The sequence below is a fragment of the Mobula birostris genome, chromosome X (genome assembly GCF_030028105.1).
Source record: "Mobula birostris isolate sMobBir1 chromosome X, sMobBir1.hap1, whole genome shotgun sequence".
Lineage (NCBI taxonomy): Eukaryota > Metazoa > Chordata > Chondrichthyes > Myliobatiformes > Myliobatidae > Mobula > Mobula birostris.
In genome coordinates, this window is record NC_092402.1 from 79155908 (window position 1) to 79178089 (window position 22182).

Here is a 22182-nt window from a genome sequence, read left to right on the forward strand (position 1 = left end):
CATGTGATGAGTGGCAGATGTGCTTTAAACTCCCACTTGATCAAAGTGTCATTTGTCCTTTTGTGCTGTTAATCCAGAGAGCAATGACAGTGGAAACATTCTGTTCTCTATTGTCAGGAGCACTCCAAGGATACCCTGTTAAATGAATAACCAGGTTCAATGATCTGATTATTACGCAAGTGACAATAAAACTTAAGCGTTAAATAGGAGCAGACTGGATTACTTTACAGATGCCAATCTATAATTACAGATTGTTCTAGTTGTGTTCTGTATGTTAGAATTATAGAGAGAATGGCTTAAAAATTAACAGTTTATGTAAAATTTAGTTTCTGATGCTACTGGATAAGGTTGCCAGAGTGTTGCTGCTTGCCAGACTGCTAGAACTGCTAAATTAGTTATGTACATCTGCCAAAAGCAAGATGGGCAAGTATACCCTGTGGAAAACAAAACACTGTCAATGACCTGAATCATTAATTCTGGTTCTCTTCATCACATTGCTCAGACAGTTGGATATTTCCAGCATTATCATTCTTTCAGCTTTCCATATTTGACTTATGCATGAATCTTTTTGGGTCTACACTGCCAATTCACATTAGCTCCTGTAGTGTGGATGGCAGGGTGGAGATATGTCTCTACCAAAGGAGGTGTAAGACACTCCTTCCCTCCACTAGCTTGCAAGTCACCCTTGGGCAAGATGCAGCACCTGCTTAGCCTCCCGATCAGGGTCATGTGAAGCCATGGGAGCAGGTGGTGGATGGTCATATGAGCAGCCGGTGCATATCACAAATCCTGGTTATGCAACCACTGATGCCAGGCAGACAATCTCTGAAGACTATTGATCCTGGCTGGAGTCACCTGTCTTGTAAAGACACTGCCCAGAAGGCGGCAATGGCAAACCACTTCTGTAGAAAAATCTTGCCAAGAACAGTCATGGTCAAAGACCATGATCACCCACATCACACGAAATGGCACATAGTAATAATGATGATGATGATAATGATGATGAGTATAATTATCAAAGAAGGAGCAGGACACGACTCTAATTCCAAATCAAATCATTGCTGAGCTGTGACACTACATCTCTCCAGGGTCCATAACACACAGTACTGCATTGATAATATCAGAGAACATAAATGGAAAGGTGACCAATCATTAATACTGCGTTGTCATATTCAAATAGGATAAAATTTATAACTTTAATCATTCAAACTGCTGCTTAAAACTTTGGATCTTTACATGTTTCTTCACTATGGGAAAGACTGGTTCAAGAGCTTTGGCTATAAAATCTGCTGTTCAAAGTTTGCTTAGTTCCTGCTACATTCTGATGGGATCTCAATCTTTAGACCGGTGGTATTACGCAAACCAGATATACAGTGCAATTACAGGTTCATTTGATTCTAGTTCAACTCTGAACGTGAGATATACAACTAAATGTCATTGGCTGCCGTCGGGAAAATTTTTACAGCTGTGCTACATTTTTTTCTCTTTTTCTTTTGTTAGTCTCCCTCTAGGCATAGCTCAAATACCTTCTATAAATTTGCTGATGATATAACCATTGTTGGTAGAATCTCAGATGGAGACGAGAGGGTGTACAGGAGCGAGATACGCCAACTAGTGGAGTGGTGTCACAGCAACAACCTTCAGTAAGACAAAAGAGCTGATTGTGGACTTCAGGAAGGGTAAGACAAAGGAACATATACCAATCTTCAGAGGGATCAGAAGTGGAGAAAGTGAGCAGTTTCAAGTTCCTGGGTGTCAAGATCTCTGAGGATCTAACCTGGTCCCAACATATCGATGCAGTTATAAAGAAGGCAAGACAGTGACTATACTTCATTAAGAGTTTGAAGAGATTTGGCATGTCAACAAATACACTCAAAAACTTCTATGGATGTACTGTGGAGAGCATTCTGACAGGCTGCATCACTGTCTGGTATGGAGGGGCTACTGCACAGGACTGAAAGAAGCTGCAGTGGGTTGTAAATTTAGCCAGCTCCATCTTGGGTACTAGCCTACAAAGTACCCAGGACATCTTCAGGGAGTGGTGTCTCAGAAAGGCAGCATCCATTATTATGGACCTCCAGCACCCAGGGCCTGCCCTTTTCTCACTGTTACCATCAGGTAGGAGGTACAGAAGCCTGAAGGCACACACTCAGCGATTCAGGAACAGCTTCTTCCCCTCTGCCACCTGATTTCTAAGTGGACATTGAACCCTTGGACACTGCCTCACTTTTTAAATATACAATTATTTCTGCTTTTTGCATGATTTTAATCTGTAATTGATTTATTTTATTTGTTTTTTTTTCTTCTAGATTATGTATTGCATTGAACTGCTGCTGCAAAGTTAACAGATTTCATGACATATGCCGGTGATAATAAACCCGATTCTGATCCTAACCTCTCTCAGGTCTCTGGTTCCTGCTCTTCCACCCTCTTTTAGATCTCCACTTTCCATCATTATAACACAGACAACTATGGCTCCAGAAACTGAGGTCCTACATTGTGGAATCTCAGTAACTTTCTCCTCAAAGAATGCACCTTTGAAAGCTGTCCACTTTGAATAGATTGTTCTTTCCTGACCTAATATACTTGATGTCAAATTTCATTTGATATGGTTCTTTGGGACTCCAGGTTGATTCATGTTGTGTCAGGAATGGAGTTGCTGATTGTAGTAATACTGCTGTAGAAACACATCATTGCTGCTTCTGAACTCTAACCCTTATTACAGCATTGGAAATGCCGAATTTTCAAACATATGCCTACAAGTTGGATTCAATTGTGCATGATTTTCATGCACAGATCATGCCTGAAAGCCTATTTAAGCATTTATACTCTGCTAGTGGACATCTCTAGATTGACTGACGCCCACTGGGAAACTGACCAGAGACATCCAGACATGATTCATCTTAAAGCATCAGATGCTGACAGTGTCAGGTGACCATCAAATGGTGTTATCTGGTAGGCAGTGCTTATTTCTGTGTTTACTATTCAACCTGCATTTATAAATGAGTAGCAAATCCTGTAAATTGATTATGGACTGAACTTGAAGACCACACTTCTCCAGTGATAGGTTGACCCCTGCATCTGTCAGCCTCAGTTTTTCATCGCCACCATACATATAGCAGCAGAGCTAGGTGTCCCTATGCATAATTCATCACACAGATACATGCTACTATCTTTGCCAGTGAGATGAGCCCATGGTTAATGGCGTCGTGGGGTCACTAGCAACATGGGACTTGACCTGTGCAGTAAAATAATGGGCCGAATGGCCTATTTCTGCTCCTATATCTTATGGTCTCATGGTCTTAAAATACTGCAAGGTGGAAAATTGGCCAGAAATTTTGAAGCTATATCGGTACGTTTACAACCCCACCCCCCCACCCCCTCAGCTCTACAGCCATCTCCTCTGCGGGTTCTGATTCATTCCGCAGTGGCCAGGAAATCTGCAGGCAGCTGCCATCAGGAACCATAAAGGTGAGTGAAGCTTTAGCTCATGAAAACCACCTCAGTATTTTTAAACTGTTCTTTTTATTGTCAACTTCCTGGTTTTACTTTTTGTAGTCTCCAACTTAAAACCACATGCCTAATCCATTTAATGCACCAAACAAGCATGGATTTCAGTCTCTGGGAAATAGTATCCCAACTGCGATGCAAAGATCATCTGCGGCTAGATAACAAACAGAGGTCAGGAGTCTCTGTCTGAGTTCTAATTATTACCATATGGTATAAATGGATTTAATAAGCCTGCAATTCTTCAAGGGTTTTTCCTCTAATGCTGTTGCTGTAATGGTGGCTAAGCATTAAGTCCTCAAGAAGAAATGTCTGTGTATATTTGTGAACAGTGATGTAACCAGAGACAAGATGTTAAGTATCCCATCAGGCTTTGGAAGGACACACTGAATAGAAAGAGAAGAGGTAATAGAGCCAACAGTGATTCCCTCCATCAGCAATGGAGGGAATTTTTCTGATTTCCAGTTATTTTCCAGTACCTAGAATTTAAGCAGAGGCTGAACTACTGGAGCTGCCATTAGACATGAAGTGCTACATGCAGGAATGTTCGCAGGAGTGGGACTACAAGCAGAGGAATGAATCCCATTCCTGATAATCTGTCATAGCAATAAGGGTACATGTGTCTCACACACTAGGTGCTGGAGGCAGCATCTATGGTGGGGAATAAACAGTTGACATTTCGGGATTGGAAAGGAAGGGGCAGAAGCAGATGTGTGAATGCATGTTTAGCACGCTGTTTGAAAAAGATGAAAACTTAAAATCCTGAAAGGGTCCTTGACTGTCAGGAGAAAATGGAAAGAATATCACTTCTTTCATGGCAGTGTAGTGGGTTAGCACACGCTTTACAGTACCAGTTACCCGGGTTCAATTCCCACCACTGCCTGTAAGGAATCTATACATTCTCCCCATTACCATACGAGTTTCCTCCACAGTCCAAAGACAAACCGGCTGGTAGGTTAATTGGCCATTGCAAATTATCCTGTAATTAGCCTAGGGTTAATTGGGGATTGCTGGGTGGCATTGCTCAAAGGGCCAGAAGGGCCTATTCTGCGCTATATCTCAATAAATAAACAAACAAATAAATAAATATACTACACATCTTCATTGGTGACAACAACAAAGACAGGATCTGAGTGCACTCTCTGGACTGCTACACTTAAGACAAATCCTGCCATGCAGTCAGATGTCTATAAGTCACCCTATCAGTTTCCGTAGACTGAAAAAAAAATGTAGATGGAGTCTCCTCTCCTTGAGTAAGGGTTGAGCTGCTCAATGAGCAGCAAACTCTGAAATGTGGCAGAGATCAGCAGAGGCATTCTGGAATGTTCTGGAGACAAGGGAGTTTACATCAACTTTGACATTCCAAGAGCTAAGGCATTTGAAAGATTATAACTGAACATGACACAGCTGAGTGAGAACAAGGAATAGGCTTTGAACCTTTAAATAGCAAAGAGCGGGGAAATAGAGTTAGCAAAAATTGGGTGTGCTGTGACTAAGGAAGAACTGCTTTTTCAGACCAGTGTGTCTGAAAAATCTCACCAGATGAAAACAATATGTTTCAATAAAGTACAGGGAGATTTTTTTTTTTTAAATCACTGAATAACAATGCAAAGAATTTCTTGATGGACATTAGAACACTGAGAAATCAGTACATAATTTTTCTATTCTGGGTTAACCCAATTTTTCACCTGCTGAGCACCATTTTGTTTGGAGCTGCGTGAATGGTTTCTGAACCCATGCTTCATCGTTCCAGGACAGATGATACAAAAGGCTGAAAGTATTAGACCATATGACCATATCACATAGGAGCAGAATCAGGCCATTTGGCCCATTGAGTCTGCTCTGCCATTACATCATGGCTCACAAAGTATTGAGAGTAGTTTTGGACTCCTTATCTAAGGAAAAATATGTGCTGAAACTGGAAAGGGTTCAAAGGAGGTCTCGAAAATGATTGCAGGACAGAAAGGCTTGTCATATGAGGAGCATTGGTTGGCTCTAGGCCTGTCTAAAGGTTTTAGTTTATTATCCCTCTCAACCTCATTCTTCTGCCCTCTTCCTGTAACCTTTGATGCCCTAACTAACCAAGAACCTATCAATTTCCACCAGACTCAAACACAACTTCTACCCCACTATTAGAAGGCTATTGAATAGTTCCCTAATACAATAAATTGGACACTTGACCTCACAACCTATCTCATTGTGATCTTGCATCTTATTGCTTGCCAGCACTCCACTTTCTTTGTAGCTGTTGCACTTTATTCTGCTATTGCTTTACCTGTTTCTACCTGAATGCACTGTGTAATGATTTGATCAGTATGCAAGGCAAGCTTTTCACTGTATCTTGGCACATGTGACAATAACAAACCAATTCCAATATTAATTTCCTCATACTGTCAGAACGCTATGCAACCATCATAATCACAGTGGCCTGGGAAAACCTACCATGACGACAGGCCAATGAAGAATGGACAGTGCCAATGGATTTGCCAAAGTCCCAAGGAAAGCATATCCACTTCTTTGCCTCTATTCCCCCGATGTCTGGAAAACATCATTACAATTGCAGAGGGGTCTACTCTTACTAAGCAAGAGGATAATTGCTTATTGGAATACATCAAGCCAGTGGAACTAACCATAGGGTGGTGCAGTAGTTAGCACTGCAACCTCATGGTACAAGAGATCCAGACTTGATCCAGACAGTTGCTGTCTGTGTGAAGTCTGTATGTTCTCTCTATGACCATGTAAGATGCTCCCCAGTTTCTCTACTTTCCTCTCACATCTCACAGGCCTCTGTAACCTAACACTGAATGTAGGTCAGTGTAAAAAAATAAAATCAAATGGAAGTTGTTTATTTCTTTAGCAACACAGCACAGAGTAGGCCCTTTTGGCCCTTTGAGCCGTGCAACCCAGAAACCTCCGACAAGCCCCAATTTAATCCTAACCTCATCCTGGCACAATTTACAATGACCAATTAACCTACCCTATTTATTGGTTGACTTATTGATATACAGCACAGAATAAGCTCTTCCAGCCCTTTGAGCCACACCACCCAGCAATCCCCTGATTTAACCCTAGCCTAATCACTAGACAACTCACAATTACCAATTAACCTACCCAGTACATCTTTGGACTGTGGGAGGAAACCAGAGCACCTGGGGAAAACCCATGCATTCCACAGGGAGGATGTTCAGAGTCTCATTACAGCCGATGCTGGTATTGGACTCCGAACTCGAACGGCACAGCTGTAATAGCGTAGCACTAACCGCTATGCTACCTGTGGTGAGAATAAATTGGAAGACTACACAGAAGTAAGGAGAATGGCAATGGGAGTAATGATTTGCTATACTAGGGGCTGGCATGGGCCTAATGGTCTGGATGGCTCCCTTCTTTGTCGTTATATGTAAAAGACAAGTCAGAATGATTTGAGCAGGAGGTGGCTTTGAAATATTAACCGGGATTTCCTCAAATAAAGTGGCAGCTTGTTTATTTTTCATCTGCTCTGAGTTGTGTTTCTTGAGTGCAAGACTGTCAAAGTGCAGCTATAAACTCGAGAACACTGATCTATGGCCCAGACAATCTCACAGGATACAGCGAAGGGTGAGGGTTCACAATACACTCAGATAATTTATTGTGTTTAAACTAAAACCATTGTAACTATACAAAGGTCAATTTTAAGCATATTTTATTAATACCATGTGTGATCAATTGGCTGAACACTTTATTCGGTTTGTTCTGTTTGCATTTCAATGGAGGGTTAAATGGAAAACATTTTCTTAATCTCAAGTATTGTTTTATCATAGATTTTACTGCTTTGTTTTTCTTCATTTCCCAAACCTCCCTGCACCAAATTTGGAAAAGGGAAGACTCAGCATTATATCTCACTCATCTGACAAGTTTTACAAGTCAGTCTTGGAAATGTTCCATGGCAGAATATCTGTCATGGGTACATGAAGAGTTCACCCTTTCAGAACCACTTCACTCCACAGAGAGTTCCGGTTGTTCTTTGATGGAGTATACACCCCTTCAAATAGAGAGACTGGAAAAATGATCTCGGCATTACTAAAGAAATCAGATCCAGCTATGGATTCCTGGCTTCTGCCCTCTTCTTTTCTAGTACTGATGAAGGGGCTCAGCCTGAATCATCGACTGTTTATTCATTTCCATAGATGCTGCCTGACCTGTTGAGCTCCTCCAGCATTTTGTACGTGTTGCTCTAGTTATCAATTATTCACTTTAGAAGTAAAGACATGGTAACTTAAAAATAATTGAAAAATCAAAAAGATAAAAAGGGGGAGGTGGGAGTAGTGTTTTGTTTTAAAAATGGAGATTTTATGATAGAACATAGAAAACCTACAGCACAATACAGGCCCTTCAGCCCACGAAGCTGTGCCAAACATGTCCCTACCTTAGAAATTACCAAGGGTTACCCATAACCCTTTATTTTTCTAAGCTCCATCTACCTATCCAGGAGCCTCTTCAAAGACCCTATCATTCCGCCTCCACCATTGCCGCCGGCAGCCCATTCCACGCACTCACCACTCTCTGGTAAAAAAAACTTACCCCTGACATCTCCTCTGTACCTACTTCCAAGCATCTTAAAACTATCTATCCCCTCTTGTGCTAGCCATTCCAGCCCTGGGAAAAAGCCTCTGACTATCCACATGATCAATGCCTCTCATCATCTTATACATCTCTATCAGGTCACCTCTCATCCTCCGTCGCTCCAAGGAGAAAAAAGCCGAGTTCACTCAAACTATTCTCATGAAGCATGCTCCTCAATCCAGGCAACATCCTTGTAAATCTCCTCTGCACCTTTTCTATAGTTTCCACATCCTTCCTATAGTGAGGTGACCAGAACTGAGCACAGTACTCCAAGTGGGGTCTGACCAGGGTCCTATATAGCTGTAACATTACCTCTCGGCTCTTAAACTCAATCCCATGGTTGATGAAGGCCAATGCACCGTATGCCTTCTGAACCACAGAGTCAACCTGCGTAGCAGCTTTGAGTGTCCTATGGACTCGGATCCCAAGATCCCTCTGATCCTCCACACTGCCAAGAGTCTTACCATTAATACTATATTCTGCAATCATATTTGACCTACCAAAATGAACCACTTCACACTTATCTGGGTTGAACTCCATCTGCCACTTCTCAGCCCAGTTTTGCATCCTATCAATGTCCCGCTGTAACCTCTGACAGCCCTCCACACTATCCACAACACCCCCAACCTTTGTGTCATCAGCAAATTTACTAACCTATCCCTCCACTTCCTCATACAGGTCATTTATAAAAATCACAGAGTAGGGGTCCCAGAACAGATCCCTGAGGCACACCACTGGTGACCGACCTCCATGCAGAATATGACCTGTCTACAACCACTCTTTGTCTTCTGTGGGCAAGCCAGTTCTGGATCCACAAAGCAATGTCCCCTTGGATCCCATGCCTCCTTACTTTCTCAATAAGCCTTGCTGAAATCCATATACACTACATCTACGGCTCTAGCTTCATCAATGTCACATCCTCAAAAAATTCAATCAGGCTCGTAAGGCACAACCTGCCTTTGACAAAGCTATGCTGACTATTCCTAATCATATTATGCCTCTCCAAATGTTCATAAATCCTGCCCCTCAGGATCTTCTCCATCAACTTACCAACCACTGAAGTAAGACTCACTGGTCTATAATTTCCTGGGTTATCTCTACTCCCTTTCTTGAATAAAGGAACAACAGCCGCAACCCTCCAATCCTCCAGAACTTCTCCCGTCCCCATTGATGATGCAAAGATCATCGCCATAGGCTCAGCAATCTAATGATAGTGAATCTGTACTGACTGTCATTTATATTAATTCCACTTTATTCTGTCCATATTTCCATCAGCTGCTCACCAAAGCCTACTACTCTCCTCCACACTATATGCAATTTATAGTACTCAATTAACCTAACACATCCATGTCTTAGGGAAATGGGAGAAAGCTGGTGCTCTTTCTGACAGTGTCGCAGGTGGATAGAACCTTGGTCACAGGAGCTGCAATGTGAGGCAGCAGGTTCTACCAGTTGGTTCACTGTGTGGCCTTTGATCTGGATGGTGTAACCAGATTCAATAAAAACTGCAGGTGTATTGGAAATATGTAGAGACAAGAACTACATTTCTATAGATGTTGCCTAACGAACCACCCCTGAGCATCAGCAGGCTGCTTTGTCTATCAGATATCCCTCTATGAGGAGAAACAGCAATAATGTAGAATGTGCTGCATAAGTATAATTTCATTTTAGTCAAATTTGTCCCATCCTATTTATTTGCCCAGTCACTGTCTTCTTTCACCAAGTACTACCATCTACTTACAATTGACCCTGCCATTAGCCTTCCTCGTCTCCTATCCTACTTTCATTGTTAAGTGGAATTTATTGAATCCGTTTGTGTGAATATCGATATCAAGAGACAAAAAGCATGAAAGATGTTGCATTATTCCAAAAGATTCTTCGGGGAACAGGTCCTGTCATTCTCAGCCACTCTGATTTTGCTTGACTCTTGGGACAAGTTAATCTTCCATTGAATTGGTTGGAGTGGGACACCTGACAAGTAAGTCAATTACATGCCCTGCATTCTTATTTCCACCACCCACCCCCACACAGTAGAGAGTACTAAATTCTACCACCAAACCTGATAACCTTCCTCCCTGAAATTCAGTGTATCACCACCAACTCTGCAGTTCCCCAATGTGCAAACCCAGAACTTCCAAACTTCCTCCTTCACTAGAGAGCCAGGTCCATCCCTCTTCCACCAGCATCTCTCACCACACCATCAACTCCCAAGTATCACAGAGCTCCAGTGCCCCCACTTACCCAACTCCCTTCTGTACAGTCATTAATACCCTAAGGCCATCATCTCCTTGTGTGTCCATTAGACACTTCAATTTCCAGATTATTTACTTCAATTTTTTCCTCTATAGATACTGCCTGAGTACCTGGGTATTACAAGCATTTTCATTTTTGCTTCTGATTTCCATATTCATAAGATTATGAATTGTGGAAGAAAATGTGAGCACCACATGCTCCACAAATAGCTAAGGACCAATTTGAAAGATACCCAAGGGTTTTAGTTGATTTCATGCTTATTCTGGGCAACCTGTATGTGGCAGCAATCAATGGATCCAATTAAGCTAAGCTATAGCACCAGACTGTATTTTGAAAGAATCAAACAGAGCAGGAAGAGACATATTCAGACTATAGAGTTAGTGATCATAGTGAGTTAGTGATCATACCAGATTTTGAATACCTGTTACCCAGATGCAATATTTGCATTCATTTCAAGAGGACTAGAATATAAAAGCAATCCTGAGGCTTTATAAGGTATTGGCGAGGCCTCATTGGAGTATTGATAGCAGTTTTTGGCTTCTTAGAGGAGGTTTAAGAGAGTGATTCCAGGAATGAACAGCTTATCTTATGAGGAGCAATTGATGGGTCTGCACCTATATTCACTGGGATTTAGAAGAATGTGGAGCATCTCACTGAAATCTATTGAATGTTGAAAGGCCCAGATAGAGTGGATGTGAAGAGGATGTTCCCCCTGGTGGGGGAATCTAGGACCAGACTGCACAACATCTGAATAGAGGGGTGTCCATTTAGAATGGAGATGAGGAGGAACTTTTTTTAGCCAGAGGGAGGTGAATCTGTGCAGTTCATTGCCACAGGTAGCCGTGGAGGCCAAGTCATTGAGTGTCTTTAAGTCCTGCCGAGGGGTCTCGGCCCAAAACATCGACTGTACCTCTTCCTATAGATGCGGCCTGGCCTGGCGTGCGTGTGTTGCTTGAAATTCCAGCATCTGCAGATTTCCTCGTGTTTGAGTGTCTTTAAGGTGAGGGTTGACAAGTTGGTGATTAGTCAGGGTGTAAAAGGTTATGGGGAGAAGGCAGGAGAATAGGGTTGAGCGAGAAATGGATCAGCCAAGATGAAATGGTGGAGCAGACTAGATGGCTGAATGGTCCACTTCTGCTCCTATGTCTTATGGCTTTCCAATAACAAGTGAGTTCCCTTTGCTCTGCATTGATATTCACCAAGACTAAATCCTCAAAATATACTTGCAGCATTGCAAATTCTAAAGTACTCTTGTCTTCCAGGAGTTAAACTATTGGCTTTTAAGCAAAATCTTTAGAAATTAAAGAAAAACCAAGTCAGCAACTGTAGAAATTAACACCCAGTTTCTATTCAATGCTACTGGATTCTCTGTACAACAGTCCCTTTCACTGAGGGGACAGAACAGAAAACAAATGCCGGGCAGTTGAGGTAAACTCCTCTTTAGTCCAAGAATAACTGAGAATTAGCATTACATTGTAAAGTCCTGTTCCCTTGCACTTACATGGAGGAGGATTCCTGCTAGAATTATTCTAAAAGTTTCTTGGCCAAGCTAACAAAAGATTAACAATGTTTGGATTACTGAATACTGTTTGGAATTCTCAGTGAATGCTTTGTTCTGAATTTTATTTAGTTGAGTTTTGTTAGCCATTGAGAAGAGCAAGGCCTCACCATAGCAACATGTCCTTCTCACAGATTTTATTGCCCTACCCAACCATGAGCCCTCACTGAAAATTCCTCTCCATGGCTTCAGTATTCTAGCAGCCCAGGCTTCATTACAAAAGATAGTTCAGAAATATAAGTGATAGGTTAAAGAAACAGTGGGCTTGGAAATCTGAAATGAAAACAGAAAATCCTGGGGCTACTTAGCAGGTCAGGCACATTTTGAAGGGTCATTGTTGAAATATAATCTTGAAAGATGGAATAGTGTTGGGAAATTGTGTTTCCCAGCTGACACTGGTGCAAGACTCCAAGTTAAATTACAGGCTGAGTCTATGGTGAAGACAGCAAATGCAATGTTGGCATTTATTTCAAGGGGAATAGAATATAAAATCAAGGAGATAATGCTGAGTCTTTATAAGATGCTAGTCAGGCTGCACTTGGAGTATTATCACTAGTTTTAGGCCCTATATCTCAGAAAGGATGTGTTCAGAAAGGAAAGAGACCTGAGGAGGTTCACGAGGATGATCCCAGGAATTAAGGGGTTAACATAAGGAGTGTTTGGCAGCTTTGGGCCTGTACTTGTTGGAATTTAGAAAAGTGTGTGGGGATCGCATTGAAACCTACCAAATGTCGGAAGGACTAGATAGGGTGGGTGTGGAGAGGATGTTTCCTATGGAACTAGAGGGCACAGCCTCAAAATTGAGGGGCAGCCTTTTAGAGGTAAGGAGGAATTTTTTTTTTTTTTTAAAAAAAGACATTTGGCTGGGTTAAACTTCATCTGCTATTTCTCTGCCCGTATCTGCAACTGGTCTATATCATGCTGTATTCTTTACTAGTCTTTGGATCATCCACAAACTTACTTAACCCACCCATCTACATTTTCATCTAAGTCATTTACTGTATGTACATCACAAACAGCAGATGTCACAGTATACATCTCTACAGAACACCACTGATCAGAGACCTCCAGCTAGAATAAGTTCCCTCAACTACTACCCTCTGTCATCTATGGGCAAGTCAATTCTGAATCCAAACAGCCAATTCGCCACAGATCCCATGCATCTTAATTTTCTAGATTAGCCTCCCATGAGGGACTTGGTCAAATGCCTTACTAAAATCCATGTAGACAACATCCACTGCCCTACCCTCATCAATCTCTCTCTCATCACTTTGTCAAAAACCTCAATCAAGTTGGTAAGGCATATCTTGCCACGCACAATGTTGTGCTGCCTCTCCCTAATTAGGCCATGGGTTTTCAAATGCTCAAAAGTCATATCCCTAAGAATTCTCTCCAGTAACTTCCTGACCACTGACATGAAACTCACCAGTCTATAGATTCCCTTCTTGAACAATAGAACAACATTAGCCACTCACCAATTCTCCAGGACTTTGCCTGTGGATAGGGAGGACACAAGACAAAGGTCCCAGCAATCTCTTCACTTCCCTCTCTCAATAAGCTCAGATATATCCTATCAGGGTCTTGGGACATATCCACCTGAATGCTTGGGACGCAACACTACCTCCTCCTTTACACTTCAAAATGCTCTAGTATATTCGTACTTTCAGCACTAATCTCCCTATCCTCCACATCCCTCTCCTTGGTAAATGCTGATGTAAAGTAGTCATTAAGGACCTTGCCCACATTTTCTGTATCCAAGCAAACGTTTTGCCCCCATCACCCCTCACCCTTAACCCTTGACTGGACCCAACCTCTCCCTAATTATCCTCTTGCTCTTGATATATGTATAGAATGACTTGGGATTCTCTTTAAACCTACTTGCCAAGGATTTTTTATGGCTGAGGAATAGTTACAGGATTGCCTTGAGTCAGTGGACTGGGCGGTGTTTAAGAACTCATTTGAGGACCTGAATGACTTCACCAGGCTCATTACAGACTTTATTAACACAGATCAAGAACGCTACAAGAGGTGCAGGTATGATCTCCGGAAAGCCATTTCTCAAGCAAAGTGGTGATTCCAGACAAGACTGGAATCAGCGATGGATGCTTAACAGCTATGGCTGGATTTGAATGCCATAACTTCCTACAAAGCTAAATCTTGCAACATAGGGGACAGCAGAGCTTCGCTTCCAGATGAGCTCAATGCCTTCTATGCTCACTTTGATCTCCAGGATGGGGAGGAACCGTCACATACCCCCATGTCTCCCGATGATCCTTTGGTCTCAGTATCTGAAGATGATGTGTGGGCTGCCTTCAAGAGAGTGAATCCAAAGAAAGCATCCAGTCCAGACAGAGTATTGAAGACCTGTGCTGACCACCTGGCTGGTGTATTCATGAACATCTTCAACCTCTCGCTCCACCTGCTTCAAGCAGGCTTCAATCATACCGATGCACAACAGCATGGTAACCTGTCTAAATGACTACCATCCAGTGGCATTTACATCCAGTGATGAAGTGTTTTGAGAGGCTGGTGTTGAAGCATATCAGCTGAATGGCTACTTGGATCCGCTCCAATTCGCCTACCAAAGCAACAGGTCTACAGCAGATGCTATCTCGTTGGCTCTTCACACAACCCTGGAACATCTAGACAGCAAAGATACATACATCAGGATGCTCTTTATTGATCACAGCTCAGCAGTTAACACCATCATACCCTCAAAACTAATCAGTAAACTCTAAGACCTGGGCCTCAACACCCCTTTGTGCAATTGGACCTGAATTTCATCACTTATAGACCCCAGTCAGTTCAGATTGGCAAAAAGATCTCCTCCACAATCTCCATCTGCACAGGAGCACCGCAAGCATGTGTACTTATCTCCCTGCTCTACTTGCTTTACACCTATGACTGTGTGGCTAAGCATAGCTCCAACACCATATATAGATTTTCTGACAATACCAATATTGTTGGCTATATCAAAGTGGGTGATGAATTAGCATACAGGAAGAAAACTGAAAACTTGGCTGAGTGGTGTAATGACAACAACCTCTCATCCAATGTCAATAAGACTAAGGAATTGATTGTTGACTTCAGGAGAGGGAAACCAGAGGTCCATGAGCGAGTAATCATCAGAGAATCAGAGGTGGAGAGGGTCAGGTACTTTAAATTCCTGAGTGTCACCATCTCAGAGGACCTGTCCTGGGCCCATCATATAAATATAATTGCCAAAAAAAAATGACAGTGCCTCTACTTCCTCAGGAGTCTGCTGAGGTTTGGCACATCATTGAAAACCCTATCGACGTGTGGTGGAAAGTGTGCTGACTGGCTGCATTACAGCCTGGTATGGGAATGCCAATATCTTTGAGTGGAAAATCCTACAAAAGGTAGTGGATTCGGCTCAGTAAATCACGGGTAAAACCCTCCCAACCATTGAGCACATCTACATGAAATGCTGTCGCAGGAAAGCAGCATCCATGGTCAAACATCCTCACCACCCAGGCTATGCTCTTTTCTCACTGCTGCCATCAGGTAGCAGGTACAGGAGCCTCAGGACTCGCAACACCAGGTTCAAGAACAGTTACTACCCCTTAACCATCAGGCTCTTGAACAAAAGGGGATAGCTACACTTCTTTAAGGACTCATTTAAGGATTCTGTTATCTTGTTATTTCATGCTCATTATTTATTGCTATTTATTTATATCTGGATTTGCACAGCTTGTTTACAGTTAACAGTTCCAGTTTACACTATTCCATAGATTTGCTAAGTATGCCCGCAGAAAAAGAGGATTGTATGTGGTGACATGTATGTACTCTGATAATGAATTTTATTTTGAACTTCCCTGGCTTTCCTAATGCCTTCTTTGAATTCTTTGCTGGCTTCTTGATAATCCTCCAGGGCTCTGTTTGATTCTGGCTTACTACGATTTACATACTTTTCCTTTTTCTTCTGACTAAATTCAACACGTCCCTCAACATCCAAGGTTCTCTTACATTGCCATCCTTGTCCTTCCTTCTGACTGGAACCTACACTTTGTGGATTTGCCCAAAAACAGCTGTTCCCAATTAAGTCTCCCTAGTTCCTGCCCAATATGCCCTTGTAATTTGCCCTGCTCCAGTTTAGTACTCTCCCACAAGGTTAATACTTATCCTTATCTAGAGCTATCTTAAAACTTGGTCACTGTTGTTGTGGTCACTGTTCCCTAATTGCTCACCCACTGAATGTCAGTCACCTGGCCAGCCTCATACCCAACACCAGATCCAGTACAGCCCCTTCCCTTGTTGGAGTATCTAGATATTGATTAAGAAACCATCAAGGATAAATCTCACAAATTCTGCCCCACTAAACTTCTTGCACTTAGAAGGTCGCAGTACATGTCCCAGTGGCTGTTGGGGGTCTATAGTACAATCCCATAAGAGTAATTGCACCCTTCCTATTTTTGAGTTCTACCCATTTTAGACTCTCGATGAGCCCTACATTATGTCCCTTCTGAGTGCAGCTGTCATATTGTCTATGATCAGTAGTGCAACTCACCACCTCTTCATCACCTTTAACTCTAATACTCCTAGCATTAAAGTACACATACTTCAAACTATCCATCCCATCACATCTATTACTTTGCTCCCATCTGCTTTTACTGGCCCTGACATCTACCTTCTCTCCATCCCTCCACTTTCTGGCCTGCTACTCTGGTCCTAACAAACCTCTACAAATGTACATTCGAAAATATCTTGACTGGTTGCTCCTGGTGTGGTACAGCAATTGGAATGCACAGGAATACAAGAAGCTGCAGAAAGCAGTGAACGCAGCCCAATACATCAGAGACATATCCCTCCCCACAATCTGTAGTACCTATATGAGATGCTGCCATTAAGAATGCAACATCTATAATCAAAGATCCTCATCGTCTGGGCTATGCTTCTCACATCTACCATTGGGCAGCAGGTGCAGAAACCTGAAGTCCAACAATATCAGGTTCAAAAACAACTAATTCCCTTTAACCATTCAGTTCTTGAGCCATCCTGCACAACCTTTATAACCCTCTCAGTGTACCACTCAGCAACACTATGAGTAATTTGACCACTTTGCTTTACCAGGAACTTCTTATATTCTAATTGTGTTTCTTCTTGTAAAAATAGTATATAAATTATATTTTTCTTTAAAATGTTGTTATATCTGATGCCATGCACCTATGACACTACTTCAAGCATGTTTTTCCCATTATATTGCAAGTAAGGTTTACATATATTTTGTTGTCACCTATTAACTGGACTCTGAAAACTCATACCTTGTTCCTCAATCATGCTTTATTTTACTTGTGCACAAGGAGAACAGCATGGCTCCTGTCACCAAACTATTCTGAAGTCTGAACAGAAGAGTTATTTTTATACAGAATTGGCTTATCAGTTATGGATATTGACCATTTGGTAAACTGTATATAATTGAATTTCTTATTTGCAAGATCAATCATCATTCATAATACAGGTGTTAAAAGTCAATAGATACTGCAAGCTAACAATCGATAATACTTTTAAGTTAGTAAAGCAATTGTCCCTTAATTGGTGTGTGTTATTCACATCTATTCATTATATTCTTACCTCATCTCCAGAAAGCAAACTGCTATGCAAAGGGAGCTATGCTCTTCAAAGATTTTCTGACCTGGACCGTCCGCACTCTATTTGTAACCTATCCTTACCTGGACATTATGTTAACCCTTGCCTTGCCATAACTTCCACAATTTCATACATGTAGTTGTGCACATGACTGAGATATCGGGTTAAGGGGAGGAGGTGGAGGGGACAAGGAGGTAGCCTTAAATGATGACTTGGTGTGACTCAGAGGGTTGAGACAGTAGGTACCGAGATTATAGGTCCTAGATCACTGGGGATTAGAAGTTCAGGATTTGTACCCTGGGTGATCAGAAAAAGGGCTTTCAAGGTCCAGGCCTCAAGGTGATGGAAGCAAAATCAGGGGATTTGAGGAAGTCATTGCTGTTTGAGGAGGAAGGGTACTGAATCAATGTCATCAGCATGTCAACCAAGCTCTGCACTGTGAAGGACAAGTTAACCCATCAGTAGTAACTCACAGGATAACCTGTTCTAATTTCACTCAATATGTTGTAAACAATGCATTCCAAAGAAAATGATGTCAACACTTGCATTATTCAAGAGGAAGTTCTGTTAGGTCATCAAGATGCTCATCCTCTTGAGAGCACCTGATCAAATTTCCAGTGTAACAAAAATGATCTGGAAAATGGTTCATTGTGTTTTACTCCAGTTAAAAAGCAACCTTCAAGCTCCAAGCACTGTTGTACAATTGAATTTCTAGATTAATATGTCCAATTATGAACAGACTTTTGGATATGCAGATCATAGAAAGAATACAGAGTACATTTATAGAAAGTTCCCAGAGATGAGGATTTAGTTATGTGGACAGACTGGCATGCTCTCTTTTGAGCATCATAATTATGTGCCACTTTGTATGATGTGGACGATCATGGTCAAATCATGTCCATGATAGAAACATTTGCCAAGAACTATGGGCATGGTTTGCCATTGCCTTCTTCTGGGCAGTGGCTTTACAAGACAGATGACCCCAGCCATTATCAATACTCTCCAGTGATTGTCTGCCTGGTGTCAGTGGTCACATAACCAGGACTTGTGATGTGCATCAGCTGCTCACATGGCCATCCATCACCTGCCCCCATGGCTTCACATGACCCTGATCACGAGGGGCAGGGGTTGGTTAAGCAGGTACCACACCTTGTCCAAGGGTGACCTGCAGGCTAGCAGACTCGAGGAGCGACTTACACTTCCTCAGAGCATAGCATGTTGAAAAGCCTCTCACTGGAAGTATTCAAAGTCATAAATCGTCACAGTGAAGAAAGAGAAGCTGTTTTCATTAGTGGAGAGGTCAAGATCCATAGGACACAGGATCAAGCTGATTGGCCAAGGAATTAAGAGTGGCCCGAGTAAAATCTTGCTCAATGATTATGGAAACAGGCATAAATCTAGTTTTGTATAAGGAAATGGATATTTGCTTAATCAAGACTAAAGAGGTGGTAGAAAGGGACTAATGGTTTACTTCTTTTAAAAACTTTGAGCCAATTTATCACTTCTGCATTGTAACAGTTGTCAGTATATAAATGAGTTAAAAAGCAGAAGCCCTGTTTTATCTCAAGGGAGTTAGAATTTAAACCTTTAATTTGCCAAACCCCATCCAAAGGCTTGGATTCAGTTCCTAATTTTAGACAGATGAACACAGATTCACCAGAATGTTACCAGGAACATGATTTTTATTTTCTTAAGTTTAGACTGATGGAGAAAGATTTAATCACAGTCTTTAAAACTATACAGATGTTTGTTGGAGCAGGTTTGGGGAAGCTACTGTCACAGGTGAGGGATATTCAGAAAATGGTGGTGAACAAATCAGTATTGAGATTAGCAATCACATTTCCACACAAATAGAAATCTGAACTGCTCCCCCAAGCCATTGAACATTTCAGGATTTTAAAAGCTGTTAACTAGACCTAGGGTGCTGATTAGCCCAGGTAAGACAAATCAGGAGTGAATAGAAACATAGACAACCTACAGCACAATACAGGCCCTTCAGCCCACAAACATGTGCCAAACATATCCTTACCTAAGAAATTACCTAGGCTTTACCCATAGACCTCCATTTTTCTGAGCTCCATTTACCCGTCCAGGAGTCTCTTAAAAGACCCTATCGTATCTGCCTCCACCACCATCGCTGGCAGCCCATTCCACACACTCACCACTCTCTGCATAAAAAACTTACCCCTGACATCTCCTCTGTACCTACTTCCAAGCACCCTAAAACTGTGCCCTCTTGTGCTAACCATTTCAGCCCTGGGAAAAAGCCTCTGACCATCCACACGATCAATGCCTCTCATCATCTTATACACCTCTATCAGGTCACCTCTCATCCTCCATCACCCCAAGGAAAAAAAAAAGGCAGAGTTCACTCAACCTATTCTCATAAGGCATACTCCCCAATCCAGGCAACATCCTTGTAAATCTCCTCTGCACCCTTTCTATGGCTTCCACATCCTTCCTGTAGTGAGGCAACCAGAACTGAGCACAGTACTCCAAGTGGGGTCTGACCAGGGCCCTATATAGCTGCAACATTACCTCTCAGCTCCTAAATTCAATCCCACAATTGATGAAGGCCAATGCACCATATGCCTTCTTAACCACAGAATCAACCTGCGCAGCAGCTTTGAGTGTCCTATGGACTTGGCCCCCAAGATCCCTCTGATCCTCCAATCCTCCACACTGCCAAGAGTCTTACCATTAATACTATATTCTCTCATCATATTTGACCTACCAACATGAACCACCTCACACTTATCTGGGTTGAACTCTATCTACTACTTCTCAGCCCAGTTTTGCATCCAATTGATATCCCACTGTAACCCCTGACAACCCTCCACACTATCCACAACACCCCCACCCTGTGTCATCAAATGATCCAGTCCATCTTCCTATGATGCCATGCAACAGAGACCAGCCCATCTCCAAATTGAAGAAGAATCAACCAGGAGACTGCATCCATTTCCTTAACACACCACTGCATAGTCAGATCCACTTCTTCCCCTCATCTCTGTGAGTGTTTAAGTTCCTTACTGAATCCAACAGATGCAACAATTGTACCTGAAACTGTCAGACTTGCACAGACAGACACCTTCCAGTCTCCAGCCAACAAGAATCACCTACCACTCATCTCCACCTTATTATCTGCAGCCTATTTAAACCCAGCTCTCACCCACACCCCACACCCCTTGTTGACTGATTGAACCAGCCAGCTGCTCCTAGGCTTCAATGTCCTTGTTCCCTCGTTGTGTTAAGTATCCATTCTCTCTTGTGTAGTGGCCCCTTGTGGCTTGTTATTTTGCAGTTTATTAGCAAAATGTAATTTAGTGCTAAATCATCTCCACTACTCCACTTTTGGGTAAAGCCTCCTCTACATTTCCTGACAGATTCATCATTAGACTATTCCTTGGTTCAACATACAGTAAGTTAGAAAACACAAAGCATTGCCTCTGAACTTTCTTCGCTGATTTAAATCAGTTTCTGGGTGAATGCGTTAGAAGAGATCACAGGAGAGAGTTCCTAATAATTGGTTTTGTCCTTTGTCTTTGCTTGTCCATACACACCAACTCTAGTGGCAATACAGCTCTGTGATACCCAACAACCTGGCTGGACCCTAGAGTTCCCACATAAGAGGGACAACAAAGTCACCCTATTTCTACACATAAACCAAAGTAGGGTTCACTGACGCTGTTTCATTTGGCTATATTCAGGGATATTCATGTATGTTTGAATTTGAACTTGAGCTGTGCAGTGATAAAGGCATTGTTAACTCCTTCCTCGGAGCAGACAAGCTGTAATGTCATTATTGGAGGTAAAATCAATTCATTCCATAATGCCCAGGGATAGAATGTTGAAACTTTTTGAGTTTTTCCTCAGCTATAACCCATTCTGAAGGAACAGACAGCAGGCTGCTCACTGACAGGGCAGCAAACTGACGCAGAGAAAAAGTAAAGCCCCTCATTGCTCAGCATAATCAGAACTTGCCCAGTGATGCTACAGGGCTTCCATCTCTAGCTCTGTTGTTCCAGAGCCCCAACATGATCATCCTAAAAATAGCCACTCCCACAATAAATCCACAGCTTTACAGAGTTTGGTTTTCGATCCAATGATACCTGTTGCTAATTGAATCAAAACAAAGAAGCATAAATTATTTATCAAAGAAAAAATGTGAGCACTGTTCATAACATTTTTTACTTACCTCTCTCTGTCACCTTTCCTGGACAGACTTCCTAAACACTGTAATTTTATCTCCAATCTTCCGCCTGAGCCACTGTTTCCACACAAGCTCCAATCATTTGAAAAGTAAACAGAAACAGGCTTGGCTTGACATTTGACCCAATCACTAACTATGATTACACAAAACGGTGACATCTCTCAGCAGAAGCTGATCATTGGTCGGCCTTAACTTAGTTCAGTCCCTCTCAGAGTCTTTTGACAAATCATTTTTCAAAAGCCCTCAATCACATGGCAAGCAGGAAGGGGAAAATTTCACATGCTAGTATTGATGAGTACAAAAAACAATGGTCTAGAAGTTGAATTGTACCTGCTTTAGCTTACTAAGACATGTCCACATGTATCATGGCCTAATTGGAGCCTGCAAAATATCAAAGTGTTGGCTAAAATCCAGTTTGAAACCATGTTAGAATATTTTTTGGTCC

General features: G+C 42.1%; 1 protein-coding gene across 4 annotated transcripts in view; it reads right to left on the reverse strand.

The window, feature by feature from the left end:
* The window catches only part of tmem98 (transmembrane protein 98), a 65513-nt gene that overhangs the window by 33431 nt on the left and 9900 nt on the right, over positions 1–22182 (reverse strand). Inside the window, exon 1 of one of the 4 annotated variants that reach the window (XM_072249703.1) lies at positions 21723–21807. The exons of 2 other annotated variants lie outside the window; for them this stretch is intronic. The gene's annotated coding sequence lies outside the window, so the exon portion shown is untranslated. Of the gene's footprint in view, position 1; positions 51–21722; positions 21808–22182 lie in introns of those variants that run through there. One more of the 4 variants, XM_072249707.1, reaches the window with a different exon arrangement.